Consider the following 17,621-nt stretch of genomic DNA (forward strand, 5'->3'; position numbering starts at 1 on the left):
GAGGAAAAATGAAATGAAATGAGGAATTTATATAGCGCTACATATACCCAGAGGTGTCTAGACGCTTTAACAAGGATAGGCAAGCAAAGGAGAGGATGAAGAGACATTAGTAGAGCCAGGTTTTTAGGTGCTTTCTAAAACTAAGCAGATTGGATTCTTTTTTAAGACAACTAGGCAGAGAGTTCCAAAGTTTGGAGGGGGTGTATGCAAAATGCTTCCTCCCCATTTCGCTTTGTGTCCCATTGGGATGATCAGATGCCTCTTGTACGGAACTTAACAAATGTAACTTTCAACAAACTAGTGCAGGGTGGCCCAAAGAATTCAGTGATCTAGTAATGATCTGGGTGAACTTGGTGTATGGGGAGGGTGAGGTCCGGGGTCCTGCCTTATCAACCCGCTGTCCTAATGGCTATCCCATCTTAGCCACAATTGAGTGTAGGGACGGCTAGGGGGGCAGGTGCTCCTCTCGCCCCGATCTAATTTAGAGGTGCACCAAGTAACTCCATTAGTGACTTCCCCGTACTCAGGCTCCTCAGCATGGATGTTCCCTTGCTTTAGTGTCCCCGGTTACAGGTGCATTCCCCCATCTGCCTGGGTCCCACCTTGACTCTCCACGTCACCAGTAGAGTCAAGCTCCTGGTGCTGCCTGGCATCCAGGACCTCTTACCACTGCTCCACTATGGGGCATCATTGCAACCCCCTTGATTCCTCTCTCGTTAGGACCTGCCCTTCCGTCCCAGCCAATTGAGTCACATCTCTCACCCAGTACCCCACCACGGGCCCCTCAGTGGATTTCCTGGTCACTGTTACCCTCTTCCTTGCCAGGACCAGGGCAAGAGCAATAAACACGTTCCCAAATTTCTGTTTGGGGGGTTTGGGAAAGCCCCAACAGACAGACCGCAACAGTGGACTCAAGTGTGCGTTCCAGTGTATTACCTACCGTCGCCAGTACAGTGTCCCAAAACCGGCGCAGTGTGGTGAATGCCCATGTAATGTGTACGAAGTCTGCATCACTATAATTGTGAGATTCACCACCATATGCAACTCAGATTCTGTGGGGTGTAGTGTAGGTCATATGCAAGTAACTAAACTGCGTATATTTTAGTTTTGTGTTTCTTGAGACCATCTTAGGGTAGGGCCAGGGACAGACTGATTTGCATATAGCCAGGTTCTGAGCTGGGATGGGGCAGTGAGATAAATAACGGTGATGGATCAAGCCCTGATCTTTGGACTGGGTAAGAGTGGTCTGCTCAATTCAGACACTCTGTTCATCACCACCCCCTTTTGTAAATCGACCATCTTAGGGTAGGCCAACAATCTATTCCAGTCAGAGTCTGAGATTTCCCAATCCAATACTATTTCCCACCGCCTGCACAGTTTTGACAAAGGTGTGTGAGTCATCTCAGTTAGCGAGCTATAGAACCTTTTTACCAAGTGCTTCGCCAAGCTTAGGATGAGCAAGGAGTGCAGAACTGTATGTGTTGTGATTTCTTCATGGCCCCTTCCCCAGAGTCCCCTGAACGTGTGAACGAGGGCCTCATACCAGAGGAACGGGCCAGCCTTAAGGCCAGAGCCCGTGACCAGCTCCTCAAAAGGAACAATGGTATTTAGTTTGGAACATTCCCCCATTGTCTCCAACCCTCTGTCCGTCCAAGCTGTCATCTGCTCAGCGGTGAAAAACGTCAGTGGTTCCCCATGTGGTAGACCGATCAAGGGCAAGACCAGTGCTTACAGAGCAATCTGCTCTGTATTTGCCATGCAGTGTTTCCAGCACTGTAATGCAGTGGTCAGTAATAGATTCTGGCGCGGGATCTCTGGTTTGAGCTGGTTTGAGCAGTTTAGCCAACAATAAGCAGAAGGCAGCCACAGACTCTACCTGTCCCGCCTCCTCCAGTCCGAACCAATCCAGCCACTGTGCCACCCACTGTATTTGGAAGGCCAGGAAGTATAACACAAAATATGGCGCTCCCAGTCCGCCTTCCGCCATGGGATATTGCAGTGTTTCTAAGGACACCCTTTGTCGCCCCTCATCCCATATTAGGTCACATAATAAAGTATCCACCTGGTGACACCAGCAGGCAGGGACTGCCATCAGAAGATTGAAAAAAAAAATACAACTAAGACAACAGCATGACTTTTTAGACAGAGAGATCCAAGCAGACGTAAAGAGCACTAGAAAGGGATTGATGATTTAAGAGATCTGAGCGTCTTCCTGAGATTGCCATCCTGGAGGTCTTCAAGGTAATGAAAAATATGTATTCCCAAGTATCTAAAGGGGGTCTGTGACCAGTTGAGGTCCGCAGGAAGATCCAGGGGACAAAAGAAATTTGGGTCACAGGGAATAAGTAGGTCTTATTTCTATTAACCCTCGAACCCGAGAGGTATACAAATTTCCCCATGAGGCCCAGGGCCATAGGAGAACCTCCCACAGCATCCGTCAGATAAATCAGGAGGTTATCAGCATGTATGGAATAATATGAACTTGCCTACCCACAGTCAGTCCAATACCCATTCCCCCCCAGTCTGAACAATGCAGCCAAGGGTTCGATAGCAAAAGCGAACAAGAGCGTTGATAGAGGTCAGGCCTCTCTGATGCCTCAGAAAATCCCATATTGTGGAGACACCATCTTGCTGGTCTTAACTCATGCCATGGGGTTCTCATAGAGAGGTTTCACCCACCTTATCGAACCACCTCCGAATCCTATGCTCTCCATGACCTCAAACAGGTAGGCCCAACTTATCGTGTCGAAGGCCTTTTCAAGATGTATGGACAAAAATGCTTCCTGCGGAAAAGATCACACCCTTCGGTGATATAGTATGGAGTATAGCCTACGCAGATTATCAAAGGTGTTTTGTAATGGAATAAACCCATTCTGATCAACAAGGATTGTAGGAGACATGTACAAAAGCAAGCAAAGTGCCACGATTTTGCTAAGTATTTTAAAATCCATGTTGAGCATAGGGAGTTGGTGGAAGTCTGCAGTGCGGGTCCCCTGAGCAGGTAGCCACCGCAAGTCTTGAAGACTCTGCATATAAGGTCTCCAGCTGGAGGACCAGTTTCAAGGTATACCTAGAGTATAATTCTGCAGGGAAGCCGTCCAGGCCCGAGGTTTTACACTTATCCATGCTTTCATTAGCTGCCCATATCTTCTGCAACGTCACTGGTCCTCCCGGTGCCTCCCTCACCTGCCTAACCAATTCCCGGAGCTGTGGTGCACCCAAAAAGGCTGTCTGGGTGGCCAGCAGGCCAGGAGATGGTGCATTATATAGCCCTAGTAGTCATCTTGGAACAATGTATTAATTGACTCTGGTGAATAAATGGACTCACCAGTTAGGGAATTTGACATGCGTGATCGGGGACCCACAGGTTTCTGGCCTAACGAGCCACACCAGCAGTCTACCAAGTTGCCCCTCCTCCCACACTGTGGTGATGATAATGTAGCCGCTCGGGCACTGCATCTAAGAGTGTGCACACTTCCTGCAGGCTTTCCAGGTTGGTGGTCTCTGTTCCCTGAACATAGTCAAGACCATGCAAATTGTCTTCAAGGTCCCCCAATTCCTGATGTAGTTCAAGCTGTATACCTATTACTGACCCAGGCAGGCAGTGGCCTTGCACAATGACCTTAAACGCCTCCCACTCTACTAATTCTGTAGAAGCTGAACTAGTGTTAACGGCAAAGTAAATGTTGATGGTTGCGCCTAGAGACTCCCGTAAACAGGTATCCTACGAAGTCAATGGGTTAAGGCTAAATAAGGAAATCAGCAGGCACTCCTCCAGGGGCTGGAAATCCAGTAGCAAAGGACTTTGATCCTAAACTGGGAGCCCCAGGTATTCAGTCTGAGTGATAAAGTGGGCAAGACCATGAGAGCATAAAAGCGCATCTGATTGTGTATTCAGTAGGTGTATGGGGGAATAGAAGGAGTAATCCCTACCATCAGTGTAGTATGTCCATCAAATGTAATCCAAACCCGAGTGTCCCATCCAGTCGCAAAAATCGTTGTGTTGCGGTGGGTCTTAGCCCCGGGCAACGGAGGGAGAGAGCAGTCCAGGGTAACACAGCCACAAAGTTAAAATCCCACCAAGGAGCATGTCCGTCATAGTCAATACACCCATGGAGGCTGACAGTCTGTGTAAGAGTTGTGTCCGGTCCTAGCTGAAGATACACACACTGCCGAGGGTGATGACTCGGCCCGGCAGTCTCTCAGTCAATAGTACATATCGACCGTCCTTATCCATGTATGAGTGAAAGGGTTAAAAAGGGACACCGGCCCTTATCTAGATTAGCAAACCACTGGCATATGCTGAAAAGGAGAACGCAAATATCTGCCTTTTCCACCTTCGTAGCAGCTTCTTGACCTCACTCTGTATAAGATTTGTCTCCTGCAGCATGGCTATTTGTACCCCGGCCTACTTAAATATCTGTGGGTATTATGCCGCTTGGTGGCTGAGCCTATCTCCATAATGTTCCATGCCATGAGCTTCAGTGTCTAGGGTGTTGGTGCCAAAGGGATACACACCTCCCGGAACTCTCCCTCCTCCTACCATCTCCCAGGTAAGAAATCAGTGAAATCCGTGCAAATCAAACCAAAACACAAAAATCACCCTTGAACATGAACTCCCCATCCTAGGAGCAGTCTGGCAATGACTATCCACCCAAACTATAAGCAAACCGTCAGTGTCTTCAGAAGGCCCCAACTCCAGGTGAAACCCTCTGAGAGGGGGTGGGCTACAGCCCAGTGACAGCAGTGCTCAACTCCGGCCAAGAGCATCAATAACACCCAGCAAGTCTGCACAGCATATATCAGAATGTTCCAAAACATGCAAAGCGTCCTCACTGCTCAGAGATGTCAATTAGGAGAAGGTCACCCGCTGTTCTTGGAGTAACCATCAGCAGCAGGGTGCTGTCAGCCTGGGAGGAATTCACGTCAGAGTCACCAGTACCTTTCACAGAGGAGTAACCGACCTCTGAAGTGGTCTCCATCACCTTCACAATCTCGGCCACGACTTGAAGGGCAGCAGCCCTTTCTTTCGCTGTCTAGGACGTGCTTTGTTTCCTTGACAGTAAACAGCCAATGAATATAGACGAAATCAAATCTATATTTTAGAAAGACTTGCCCAGCCGGACAGGGGTCCTTCAAGTTTACTGAATAAACACACCAGGGAACATCGCTTTGACCGCAATTACCGGCTTACCCTGGCGTCGACCGGTTACGATTCTGTAATGCGGCAACTGCCGTCCAAACCGGGGCTGCTGGATCGAACTAAATGAGCATTGACTCTTACATAATGACCTGTCGCGCACTGCCTCGGCAATTTGAGGTTTAATGAAAAAGGCAATATAACTGTCTGTCCTGATGATGGTTCCCATGACCCTTTAGGGGAACCGAAACGCCGTCGACTTGCTCATGCACCCTATACAGATGTTTGATTGTATAGGTTGATGTAACGGTGCTAATTGATATTTTCTGTACAATGTATATGTAAGCAGAAAAACGTTTGTTTTGCCTTTAAACCTTTCCTATTTTCACCAACGGTAATCACCCCGCTAGTGTTGGGCACAGGCTTGTGTACCACACAGGGGCTTTGTGGAAGGTATCCTTGTTCTACTTTTGAAATTTCTGTTTATTCAGTAAACTTGAAGGACCCCTGTCCGGCTGGGCAAGTCTTTCTAAAATATAGATTTGATTTCGTCTATATTCATTGGCTGTTTACTGCTTCATGCACGGGACCACTGTTGTTTCAGAAAATTGCTCCCCGAGGTCCCTGGCTAACTGTATTGGGGTCCCTTGTTGTTATAAAAGAGTTGTTTCCTTGACAGCCCATTTCGGGGTCTCCTCCGGGTCCTCTTCCTTAACTTCCACTCCTGTAGTGCGGAAGTAGGCTCTGACCATGGAGGTTGGCATCCAGACTTGTAGACTTCGAGCCACTCCCAGGCTGCTTTGGGATCATCACAGAAATGGGGTGTTCCCTCTAACAGTATCCGGAGCCTGGTAGGGAACATTAGGAAATTCTACAGGCCCTCCTCTCGAAGAGCCCTCTTAAACTCGCGGAACGAGGCTTGTCTCTTTTGTACTTCCACCATATAGTCTGGAAATATCTAGACCTTGCTAATATCAACCATGAACGGGCCTGCAGCTTTCGCCTTCTGATGCAGTATGCCTCTATCCTTGTAGTGAAGGAGCCTTGCCATCACCGTTCGCAGAGGGCTCCCTAGTGCCAGTGGGCGGGCCAGTACCTGATGTACTCGTTCTAGGGTGTAGAAGGCTGACAAACTGTCTGGGGCAACTACTGTCCGGAGCCAAGGTTCAAGGTAAGCAATCATGCCTCTGCCCTCCACCCCCTTCAGGTAGCCCGACCACCCTAAAGTTATTCTGCCTTCTACACCCTTTGGCAACTTCCGCCCTACGTTCAAGCAAGCAAACTCTATCAGAGAGCTCTGTAAACATGGTGTGACACCATTTGGTGTGCATGTTGTAGGTCAGCGAGTGAGGATTATGCCACTTTAACTCTCCATGTCAGCTGATGGTGTTTTCTGGAGGTGCATGTTGCAGCATCTCTATGTGATTGTCACCATATGTGTGCCTGTGATCTAAGGAGCCCTAGCCCCACTGACACAGTGCTGATATCTTGAGGAAAAGTGTTCCTAGTGTCTGCTATGGCCTCAAGTATCTTAGCCACCTGCTGTTGAATTGGGTTTATCGGAGGCCCCAGCCCTGCCCTCCTGTCTCAGCTCGCAGGTGATCAGGTGGTGCCCCCGTTGTCTTCGACTGTGTCTTACCCATCATGGCAAGGTTCGTCTTACAGGGTGGGTTAATAAGGTGCTGGTAAGTGGCGTCTGTTCCCATCAGCCACCACTGGCTATGCGAAGTTCAACAACTTTCAGCAGTAAGTCCTCCCGATGCAGCTCCTTGATGTCGGAAGGGTTGTGACGCCAGCCTTAGGACCCCGCCAACCACGGGAGCACCACCGTAGGTATTGGCATAGCCTGCATAATTAGGCCGCCCAGAAATGGAGCACCACCTCAATTCGCCTGAAGTGCCGGGCCTTAAGGCGGCAAGGGGCCAGCCCCACCATCACACTGCAATGTCTACAGTTGTTAACCCGGACTATAGGCCCTGGGAAGCATTGCTGTCACTAGGATCCATCGGGGCATACACCTGGGATTCACACACCTGGTAGGAGTCACCACAAAGGCACAGCTGTGATGCAAGAAGGTACAGCTCAATACTCAGACTGGTGTTGAAGCCCTTCACTCAGATCTCCAAGCTGCCAGATGCCCCCACAGCGTGCTAGGGTCTCAGTATGCTCCCACATGGAGCAACATTAGGAGAGCCTCCCCTCCAGCCCAACCACCAGCTGTTTGTAGGTCCTTGGGCCCCGGTCTAGGCCCGAATGTTCACTACCCTGGGGGGGCCTCCCATCACACCTGCACCCAATTACTGCCACCTTCCAGACCGCAGCTCATTGGAGGCTGCCTACTGCACCAACCTCGTGGCAGAACATAGCCAGGGTGTCAGTGTCCTGCACCTGCAACAGCTCCTGACTCAGCTGAAAGCTGTGAGTAGTTGCCCTAAGTCTGCGAGCCTACCGGTGCCTGAAGCGGGCCCACTCCTCATCAACCTCTCATGGTCTGGCCAAGTCACCTCTCCTTCAGGGCCTCAAGAGCCGCTGCAGCTTCCCACAGTTGCTGGGAGCCACTCGCACTCTTCGGCATCCATATTGTAGCCGGCTGGGCCACCCCTTCACTAACTCCATGGTCACCTGGTCCTCTGGTCTCTCTTTTCAAGGCCGCCTCCGAAACTCTGTTGCAGGCCATGCCCAGTCACAGAGCGCATCCGTAGTCCAGGGCCGCCATAATGAAAACCTATTTAGGGGCCGCAGCACAGACCGGGCTGACAGCCCACCTCCTCTTAGCCTGCTGGCTCTCACAGTTCACCCCCCAGTTCAGGGAACGTCCTACTGAGAAAATATCAGCTCTGGGTGCCAATAACTAAAGGACAGAAAATAAGCCATTGTAGAGCGACAGACTCACGCATCTGCCATCATCAGCCTTCCAACCATGCCCCTGCAAACAAGAGGGCATCTCAGGAGAACAAAACAATGTAATAAGAAATGTATGACTTTCAGCAGAACTATTTGTAAAAGTTAAACGCCAGTTACCTAACCTTTCTGCAGAATCCAATTATAACATATGGATCTACTGCTAATGGAATATATATATATTTCTAATGGAAAAACAAGGGGAAATATACTGCTTAATAAAGATATTTACTTAAAAATATTAGGCACAGCTACACCACATTAAAAAGTGCCAAGACGCAAAGAAAGAACCACTCAAATTCACGTTAGATAATTAGATGGCCTTCACCTATATACCAACAACTGTATGCAGTGGCAACCATTCATAGGTGTTAAACTTGAATTTCCAGCATGTTTATTAACATTTGTAAACTGACAACGTCTTGCTACCTAATCACAATAGGATAGTGTCTGATTAGGGGCATGGGTCTAAACGATAAGGTACTCAGGTATTCATGAAGAATTCTTGTATCGTATTTTATTGCAGTATTTTTTATAGCACTTACTACCCATATGTAAGGTCCGGACACACTTGCCTACACAAGTAGTTTGCTACACCCTGCAGAGTTTGTGGTTGGAAGGATGTTTTTACTTTTAATATTATGTAGGAAGTGTTTCCATGGCATGCGGATGACCACTGAGGTGCGGTTAGCATGTTATGGGATGCAGCCCATAGCAGTGTGTTGGGTGATGATGTGTAAGAGACAGACACACAGTTTTATGGTTTTTAGTATGCTGTTTGAACAGCTCTGCAGGTCCCTTGATGGTATTTCATATGATATAGTCTGCTTAGCTGGTCACTGCACTCAGTGATATTTTGTGTATAGATGTGGTCCTGAGCTGGCATGGTTGGAAGGAGAGAGAAAGGGAGAGATCGGTAGGGATGGAAAGTTTTATTATCATCCCAAATCATATTGTCTATATGAGGCATGAGGAAGCAATCAAATTGTATAGATGTTTAGGACCTGCAGTAAATGGACTATATTAACTATGGACTATATTAAAGTCCTCCAAACGTTCCAGTAATGTGTGACAGATCTCTTCAGTTATTCCATGCCTGTTTGTTTGGTGATGTTTTTTTTTTTGCTGTACAGTGCTGGTGATGAACCAATCTCATAGCAGATATGTATTAAGATATGCATAACTTACAATTTGTGGCTGATTGCTGTGTATTATGGGTTTGATATTACGGTGGACAATAACAGTTATATATGGGAGAACAGAATTATATGATGTCACGGCGACCCATAGATCAGACCTTTTCGCTTACCTGCCTAATGAAAGCAGTTTGCTGGTTGAGTTATTTGCAGTTTGGGGGTTATAAACCGAGCATTGGATGTGAGGGTGTGACTATTTTCTGGGCTCTGTTGCTGGTCTTCAGTTTGTGCATTTATCTAGGAAATAGCCACGTTTTCAACTGTCTTCTGAAGTGTATATACTCCTGGATGCACCTAAAGCTGGCTGGAAGTGAGTTCAAGGTTTTGTGCAACATGTAGTCTTGATGGCTTAATAAATTAATCTTTTGCCAGTGGTCTAGCCTGTACAGCACACACTACAGATATTGTATAATGTACAAGGCATTAATTGGGTATCTGCAAAAGTGACAGTAGCGGGGCTTCATGAGATTGCCGTGGTTTTGTTGATGATAGTGGAGAAAACGTGTATCAGAACCTAGGATGCCAACGGGTTATGACATGGATACAAAGGACCTGGATGTGAGGGCCATGGTACCCCTTTGTCATCTCATTTACCCATCATGCATCTGTCAACTGACTGTTCACTTCTTGTCTGTTTTGAGGGCCCCTATGATGGGGTGTGTGTCGGGTATGAGATCACCTTCCAAGCGTCCAGTACATCCTTCACTGTTTCAGCCTGCTGGCTGTCAGAATTTATTCCATTCCTTAACACACACTCACCATCAGCATCAATACAATATGTTAATCAAGAAAAAGCAGCCGATGTAAATCTTAAACATGGAGGAATGTCATCCTTGTGAAATCCAGAACTAATGAAAATGTAACAAATGTCTTGAAAATCTGCACCACACCCAAAACACAATAGTGAGGTAGGTCTAAAACAGAAAAACATTGTAATGAAGGGAAAAAAGTTATAACTCTTTCTGAAATTACTGGAATAAAAACTATTGTTTTTAAAGGTATTAGGAAGGGAGGAAATGGCAATTTAAACAAGGCAGGGGCACCCATAAAACCGAGTCGTAAACAATTGGAATTTCTACTGTTTGATATTAGGGTATTGGATGGACACCAATTGGTGGTTCTCAAACTACTCAAAAACAGAACTCAACTTAAGACATTCAACTTCCTTTATTGCAGCAAATAGCAGAAATGGAAATACTTTTAGCATCTAGACACTCTAGTTCTTTGGGGACTATACTGAGTATTTGGTTAAAAGGGTAAGGTAAACTAACAAAGATATTCGAGTCTGACATCATTACGTTTATCTCTTTCCAATGGTTCAACAATTTCTATCTGAGCCACTCTAAATGCATTTCACCTGCCACTGGACGTTGGAAGGTTTGAAACACTACACTTCATTTAGTTCAGACACAAATAAGCACCTAAAGGCTGCTGTGTATATGTGGGCAAAGACAATATTCCACTCATCCACTCTGTATTGTTCACTCACTTGTCCATTAACTCACTCCCTCACAACCCACCTCACTAACTCAACAAACACAAACAGACAGGGGGGAATATGAAATCCTTGATCCGGAGACACAACATTTTATGAGCAAGGAGACACACATCCACACACAAAAATCACAACTAGAAAAGTATTCGTTATGAGCAGGCATCATGCATATACAATACATTCAAATAAAAATGCTTCTCATTGGCATCATACTCATATAATTATTAATAGTTAGCAATAATTACTGCGAGCAATTAATACAATAAAAAAATTAAAAAGGAAACCATCACTGATTACTTTGTCTTGCAGGCAGTCTTAGTTCTGATGTTTATGTATGCATGGTCATACCAACTCTTGGACTAGGCCCATTTTGCAGGGTTTTCCCCAAACTTTTTGTCTTCTTCCACCTGTTTTTGTGGGTTTTAGGACTCTGGGCACTTTACCACTGCTGACCAGTGCTAAAGTAGATATGCTTTCTGTTTAAATTGTATTGGTGGTTGGTTTATCCATGATTGGCATATTTGATTTACTAGTAAACTCCTAGAAAAGTGCACCCGGTGTGCCTAGGGCCTGTAAATCAAATGATACTAGTGGAAATGCGGCATGATTGTGCCACTCACATTGGTAGCCCTGCACACATGTCTCAGATCTGCCACTGAAGTGTCTGTGAGGGCAGTTTCAAACTGCCATTTTGAGCTGGTAGGTGCACCCACTTGCCAGGTCCAAACCTTCCCTTTTACTACATGTAGTTCACCCCTAAGGCAGGCACAAGGCAGTCCCATGGGCAGGGTGCAATGTATTTAAAAGATAGGACATGCGCTGTTGTGTTTTAATGTCCTAATAGTAAAATACTGCAAATTTAGTTTTTCACTATTTTAAAGGCTATCTCTCCCACAGGATAACATGGGGATTGCCTTTAAACAACTTTTGAGTGAAATGTCCCATTGTTAGCTGATAGGGATTTGAAGTTTGATTATGTGGACTTGGGGTCTCTGAACTCACAATTTAAAAATACATATTTTGGCGAAGTTGGTTTATATTAAATGGTGTGTTTGAAAATGCCACTTTTAGAAAGTGCAAACAACTGTAGGGGTTCAGCCCAAGGGACCTGGGCCAGGTAGGGCTATTCAAAATTCGAAACACAAAACAACGAGCCTGGCTCCGTGTTACCATACACTCCTACTAATCATGGAGTAACGATCAGACTACTCTTTTATCTGTTCGAATGGAATATTATAAACCATTCCTTTTTAAAAAATAATTTTTGAATTGATCAGAATCATTTTTTTTTTAAAGGACTGAAAAAGAAACACATATTCCTCAAGTTAACACATAAACTATCACATATAGAGAATGCAATTCACAATGACCTACAATCAAAGACAAAATTTGGACATACACACAATTGAAGATTATTAACAACAAATTACTAGCACGACAAAATCATCAAATTGATTCATACATTAATCAGATACAAAACACATTTTCAAGTTTGCATCATATACAAAAAACAATAATAATCATGAAAGTATCCAATTTTATGAACCACATGTATTATTTCAACAGCAATGTTTCGAGAGTGTCTGGATAGTGTCTCAATCCTTATCCAGTTTCCTTCAACACTCAACACTTTCAGATGTAACTAAATGCCCCTCAAAATGCCTCGCGAAATGCCAACGCGTTTCAGAACCCAGGCGGATGGTACTGGGGCCCTGTGGTGTGCCTGGAGCAAGGTCAGGGAAAGGCAGGGTCTTGTGAACTACAAAGACTTTCCCTTATATCAAAGTCAGAGAGGGTTAGCAGTACTGGACATCTGTCACTCTCAGATCAGAACACTTTTGGACTAAGGACATTCTGCCAGAAAGAAGAGCTGGATACTGTACACAGAACTTACACTTGCTTGTTACCTCTGTCCTAGGAGTGAAAAGACTGGACTTTGCTTCCTGTATCCTGTTTCAAAGGTTCTCCAAGTGTGTGTGTGTGCTTGTCTCCTGTTCAGAAATCTCAGGGCCATCAAAGACTTCACCCAGCAGTGCCTGGGCTCTCCTGCTGAGAGTCCTGACTTGGCAAGTGGTGCTAAATCCAGTGCCTGGGTCCTTGGAAGTGGAATCTGGTGAACAGATGGAGAAAATCTCCCAGATTTTGTTTTTATCGATGCATTGCTACAAAGTTTGATGCATCGCCGCTGCCAGCACCGGAGGGTGGTTCCTGATCGGCGCATCAACCACGGCTTTCACCGCAGGCCCCAGCTTCCCATCGCAGTGAGTCAGACGAACCGCCACAAAGTGAGTTTCGAGCATACCATCACTGTTGTCCGTGATGCACCACTCTGACTTCGATGCAGCACCTGCTCCATTGCTGTGAAATTGATGCAGCGGGTCTGGATTCTTTATGGGTTATTTGGATTTAGGACCATATTTAGAGTTTGGCAGATGGGATTCTCTGTCACAAAGATATGACGGATGTCCCACCTGCCACATTACAAGTGCATTACGGCCATTGGCGCTCTTTATACGAAAGGCAGAATGAATATCCATCCCGTTTTCACAGAGTATCCTCTATAACAAACTCTACATAAGGCCCTCACTCCCAACAGCTGCCAGTGTGTGCCTCATTCTAATTACAGCTCTACAAGTCTTCCTCTAGTCCAATTCTTATTGTCTATCACTTATGTCATTAATTGCCAGTTTACCCAAAATTAGATTCATGTGCATTTGTTGCTGTGGCCGGGGGAGTGAAATAAAGCACAAGCAGATCTGCCGTAGACATGTCTGCGGTGTGGACTGCACAGAGTGCTCGTGCGGCGGCGCCGGCGCGCTCTCACGCCGCACGCCCTTTGAACCCCAGTGCCCGGCGCGCGCTGGGATTCTGTGCTTTGGGTGCCGAGTTCACCTCTGCTTTCCAAGACAATGACGCCACTATCTCGAGCAGTACCGAAGGCGCGTCCTCAGGTCTCCGCGCTCCTAATATCTATTTAACAAGGTTCTCATTTTCTCTCAACAGAAACTGGCTCACTCCAAAATCAACAGATTGTGGCTGCGTTTCCGTTTTCGCAGAGAAGGTAGGAGGGGTGCGCCTGACTCACCGCATGAAACACTAGCATTAGCCTTGAAACCACGCCCCTTACTCCCTGCTCTGCCTCGCTCCAGCTCCCTTGATCCCTGACTCAGTGCCTGGGTATGCCTCTTTGTTTCCATATCAAACAGTATTTCCAGTGTGTGTCAGCAGCGAGCCCGCGCTTTAAAGGGCGAGACCCCGGGGAGCTGTGTTCTGAAGCGGGAGTGATGCAGGCACGGCATCTGTCACTTGTGCGGTCCTGCAGGTGGGGTGCTGGGGCCGGCAGTGTCAGGTTGATGCTAGAACTAGCAAAGGCAGCAGCTTCCGAAAATAGAAGACATGTAAGCAACAGCGCAGCTTATCAGGCAGCTTATCAGCATCCCTCGCGCCGTGCTGCACACTGCTCTCACTTATACACCCAACACCCGCAAAGCAGGCCTCATTGTGCTGCTTGCTCGGCTGTCTATGCCAACTAGGGGTGGGGGGGCCCTGGCTGGTCTTTTGAAGAACCAACATCACCCTAGCACTCAGGTGGATGTTTAAGAATAAATGCTGGGCTACACACCACAGACTGTGACGGAGTAGCCCTCTGCGACTAACCCTACGGCCACTCTGAGCATTAACATGATTCGTATTCAGCGAGGACGCATGATCAAGCGTTGTTTCATCTTCCGGACCCAGAGTCGACAACCCTAGAGATTATATGGTTAGACTCTTAACTGGGCCATTGTACCTGTGGTGAAACGAGGTTTCTTAAAACACTTCTTCTTCCTTTCGTGGCTGTGCACTTTCACCGCACTTAAAGCGCCTTACAGAACCCAAGAGAGTGCAGCGTTCAGGCGGCATTCCCTTAAGGCCGCACTCCCTTGCCATCCTGCCAGAGAGAGAAACAGAGAGGGAGTGTGTGTCAGTGTGCGTTAGTGTGTGTGTAGGTTTTTGTTTCAGGATTTTCCACCTTTTGTGAACTTTGCAAAAAACTTCATGGGCCCATGTGTGTTATTGCAGATTTGTAAGTCCTCGCACTGTGTCGTCAGTGTTGTCACACTGCCTCTGTTCAGCGTTTCTGCCGGATCCCCTGGTTCTCCCGCAGGTGATTACGCTCCATAAGTACCTGTTGTCCACGTTGTGTTATGGTTCCTCCAGAGGAGCGCAGCTCTGCTCGTCAAGGGTAAACACAAAGTATTCCCCCAAATGTTGTGAAGGACAGCCACTGCCCAGCACGAGACGCTGGGGACGCTGACCGCTGGTTGGTGTTGGATGATTTACATGCAGGGCATGGGATATAAATCAAAATCAAATCAAATCAAATTGACTTTATTTCGGATATATTGCAATCCATAAAAGTACAAAACATTATACATTTCATTTTAAAAGGAAAACATCACAGAATTACAAAGTCAATATTGAATACATACTACATATAAATTTCTTAACAAAGTGAGTAGACAAAACAGTACAGGGAAAGTGCGACTAGTGCCCATGTGCGGAAAAAAAGTGCAGAAGTGCTTCGGGCTGTAATTCGCAATTACTCATCTAGGCATTTTCTTATTCTCACCGTTAGTTTTAAAAATTCTAACACCTGAAGAACACAATCAGAATGCAACAGCTGTAAGTATACAAGGGCGGGTCTAATTTGTTTAAAATGTAATTTCTTTAAAAGAGTGACAAGATACCGCCTACGAGGGTACTCATAAAATGTACATAAAAATATAAAATGCAGCATATCCTGTGGAGACTTCCCGTCGCAGCCACAGGGAGCTACAGGTTTCTTAAAAACGGGATATATTTTACCTGCATGCTTCGGCATGTTCTACTCACCCTTGAAGTAAAATCCATGTCGTTCTTTTTAAGTGGGAGTCTTCAGTGGGATTGTGGGTTGTGTCTGTGCACACATGCGCTAAGCTTGGGAAGTGTACAGTATGATTCGGAACACACTGAATGCTGCACAAAGTGGTGGTTTTCTGCGCCAGGGTTAAGGCCCCTCCAGGTTCCAAAGCTCCAGGGCATTACGGCTCTGGTATCCTGTAGCGGGTTCGCTGCTTTCAGTAAACAAAAGCCTTTCAGCACAGGTGTCTGACTTGAAACAATCCCTTGTTAAAACCGGGTTTAGCTGCATGGGCAAACAAGTCCCCTGACTTGGGTGACCAGATCTTGAGAATCAAAACCGGGACATTTGGGGAAAATAGAAGAAGGACTGCAATTTTTCATCCACGGAATGGGCAAAATGACAGCTCTCATTAACATAGGATCACAGAACATGCATTAAGAAAATAAATAAAATGTCATTACTACAACGAACATCATATCTATTAATTAAATTGTGTACTTATAACAGGTGCTAAATAGCACAGCTTTAGAACACCCAAAAAAGTGTCTCTCACTGTTTTCAGGCGACCCCCTCTAAAAACCGGGACATGAGCTAAATTTGCTGAAATCTGCCGGGACAGCTGGTGAAAAACCGGGTCTCTCTGGGCAAATTCGGGACGTCTGGTCACCCTACCCCTGACATGCCAAGCAGCAGCTCACGCCCCCTGAGGCATTTGTCAGGTGACTGCTCAATACAAATTCCATTGACTGTGTGTTGCTGCCATCTCGCTCCAGTGCAAGTGCTGGGGGAAGTATCTGCAAAGATTTACACTTTGCTGGTTGGCTGGCTTTCCTTTAGGGTGGCACACCTTTGACTGAGCAGTGGCTGGCTTTACTTTAGGGTGGCACACCTTTGACTGAGCAGTGGCTGGTTTTCCTTTAGGGTGGCACACCTGACTGAGCTGCGGCTGCTTTAGTTGAGGGTGGCACACCTTCTGACTGAGCAGTGGCTGGCTTTACTTTAGGGTGGCACACCTTTGACTGAGCAGTGGCTGGCTTTCCTTTAGGGTGGCACACCTTCTGACTGAGCATTTGACTGGCTTTACTTTTGGGTGGCAAACCTTCTGACGGAGCCGTGGCTGGGTTACTCTAGGATGGAACGCCTTCTGGCTGAGCTGTGGCTGGCTTTACTTTAGGGTGGCCCACCTTCTTACTGAGCTGTGGCTGGCTTTACTTTAGGATGGAACACCTGATGGAGCTGTGGCCGACTTTACTTTAGGGTGGCACATCTTTGACAGAGCAGTGGCTGGCTTTACTTTAGGGTGGAACACCTTCAGATTGAGCCGCGGCTGGCTTTACTTTAGGGTGGCACACCTTTGACTGAGCAGTGGCTGGCTTTACTTTAGGGTGGCACACCTTCTGACTGAGCTGTGGCTGGCTTTACTTTAGGGTGGCACACCTTCTGACTGATAGAACCCAGGTAGTCACAATGGGACCTTTTCACTCGTCCACCTTGTCTCTGCCATGTGGAGTACCTCAAGGCTCATCCCTACGTCCGACACTTTTTAACATCTATGTGTCGGACTTAGCCAATGTCATTCGGGCTTATGGGATGAGCCTTACTTCCTATGCAGATGACACCCAGTTGGTCCTAGCCATCAAGAACAATGGCTATAAAATAGCGGATGATCTCAAATCAGGCATGGTAGCAATTGGGAGCTGGATGGCCTCCAATTGTTTAAAGTTAAACTCCGATAAGACGGAAGTAGTCATCTTTGGACCGCTAACTCCAGAGTGGTCGTCCAATTGGTGGCCTTCCTCCTTAGGCCCCCCTCCTGAGCCTGTTAGCAAGGTGAGGAATCTGGATGTCATTTTTGATGATCGCCTTACGTTTCACCCACATGCTAACCAGATCACCTCCTCAGCCTTTTTTAAACTGAAACTCATTAAAAAAATTCTCCCTTTTCTTCCAGACAAAGCCGGTAAAACTCTGGTCACTTCCCTAGTGTTGTCCACTTTGGACTAT

This window comes from Lissotriton vulgaris, chromosome 2_1 (assembly GCF_964263255.1).
Source record: "Lissotriton vulgaris chromosome 2_1, aLisVul1.2, whole genome shotgun sequence".
In the NCBI taxonomy this organism is placed as follows: Eukaryota; Metazoa; Chordata; class Amphibia; order Caudata; family Salamandridae; genus Lissotriton; species Lissotriton vulgaris.